Here is a 2211-nt window from a genome sequence, read left to right on the forward strand (position 1 = left end):
AACGGTTAATGGCAGCATCGACTTGAAATTTGATACAGATATGTGGTTTGAAAAACAATGCAAGTACAGTTAGCAAAAATAGCTTGTATTTTTTTTAATACAAGCTGAAAATATCTGATACAAAAGATCATTCAAATGATGCTGACAAAGCAGTTGCAAAGCAACCAGAACATAATGAATCTAAATAGCGTACTAAGCGCAGAAAAAACCTCACCATCGCCGTAAATACTAATGATTCTGAAATAACACTAAATCCTTATTTGTTGCCTCTCCTACTAAGGACAAAGGAGTTAGGCATGTTTTATAACGTGAAAGTTAACGTTCAACGTCCAAAGAATAATGTTTCAGATGTTGCTAGAAACGCAAACTTGTTAAAGAGACCTTTAACTTTGTCTTGTGAGTTCTATCCCTCTGATGTTGCGAACAACAGACTGCAGTTAGTATTGGGCCATAAACATATAAAATATCCTCCAAAAACCCTGCCGTGTTTTGAATAAATAAGTTTTGTTTTACTAGCTTTTTTTAACCTGCAATGTATATTATAATGTTAGGTTCAAATGTAATCATAGTCGTAAATATTTAATATATTCATTTTAATTAGCGTAATTGTATTTAATAAGTTATTATTTATGAAGCTATTTAAATAAAAAGTTGATGTTTTGAACATGGCTAGTAGTGGGATGACAAAGTACGTTGGAGGGAGGAAAAGTTTTAAAGGAGCCGGGAAGATAGTTGGACCGGCAGTCAGTGTTTGATTTAGAACAAGTGTACCTAGTCCTAGAAGCCTGTGTACTGAAATAAAAATATAAAACTGTTGAAGGTGTTTCCCTTATAGTAATGTAATGTATATACGTATGTATATATCGACACCTCCTACGTATACTGGTACAAGTGACAAATTTCTGATTTTTAGTTTTTTGCAATTTGTGATTAATATTTCCTTATTTACCTACCACAAAAAATTTGCACGGATATTCCTATTAGTTTTTGGAAATAAAGTGACGTATATGAATGCATCTAACACCGTTTTGCTAATCGTACAACGTATACTGAGGCAACCGACATGCACCACTATACGCGGCACCGATATTGTCGCGGGGCCGGGAAGTCCAGTGTAACTGGCAGTTGCCTCAGTGTACGCGCTAGCCGTCGCTGCGTGTGGACCGTTTAAACTGTTCTTCGAACACATAATTTGATAGTATATATAAAAAAAACATGTTTTTGGTCTGACAATGGCGGAGGGCAAGACCACAATAGCCGTATTTCTCATAGACAATCATGGAAACTAAATCCAATGTGAAACCTTTCGTGATCTATTTCGCTATGATTTCTTTGGCAAATGTATGGGATGTCAACATAACATTGGTAGTACAACGGTTCCACCCCAGTACCAGTACGTGATTAGTTTCCTCAGCTATACTACATATAGCGTGCTAGAAATATAACATTGCAGTATTACATTGCATTCTGGTAGTTGAGCATCCCCAAAAGAAGGCGAAGGCATGCATACTCTTTAATTAAAATGAGAACAGTAAATTTCAATATACCTACAGGTTGATAAAAAAAATCCTGTACTATACTGTAACCCATATTAGGGCTACTGATTACTAATACGATATAAGTGGGAAAACATCGAAATTAGAAAGTCTTCTTGCGACTCCACTTCCATGCAAACTTTTTTTTTCGAATCACAGTATTTTCTACTTGGATCATATTAGTAATTAGTAACCCTAATGTGGTTTAAACCTATAGTACAGGTTTTTTAAAACCCCTATACACAATTTTTATACACACCTAAGAAATGGTACCTGGCTATGTATATGGCGAAACGGGTAAACAGTATGAAGTTATAGAAGTTTCCCAAGACTCGGAAACAGACACAAAATTTAAATCTATTGTCAAAGACATTAATATATAAGGCGTATTATTAAAATTAATAATTATATCATGGATAGGGAAATTTGGAAATAATTCCGATCCGCATTGGCGAGTGCTTACTCCAAATAGCGAATTGAGAACTGTTTAAATATGTAGTTGTGCTAAATACTTGTGATGTATAGATATCACTAAAATCTGATTGTAAATCTGTTTTCAAAATATACCTAGGTTTATTGCCAGACTCTTCTCAACAGAGGTTTTTCGAACCGGTGTAGATTTTTTTGACATTCATAAGTGCTTGTTACAATCTAAATTGAATAAAGATATTTGACT

Source organism: Choristoneura fumiferana, chromosome 17 (genome assembly GCF_025370935.1).
Source record: "Choristoneura fumiferana chromosome 17, NRCan_CFum_1, whole genome shotgun sequence".
Lineage (NCBI taxonomy): Eukaryota > Metazoa > Arthropoda > Insecta > Lepidoptera > Tortricidae > Choristoneura > Choristoneura fumiferana.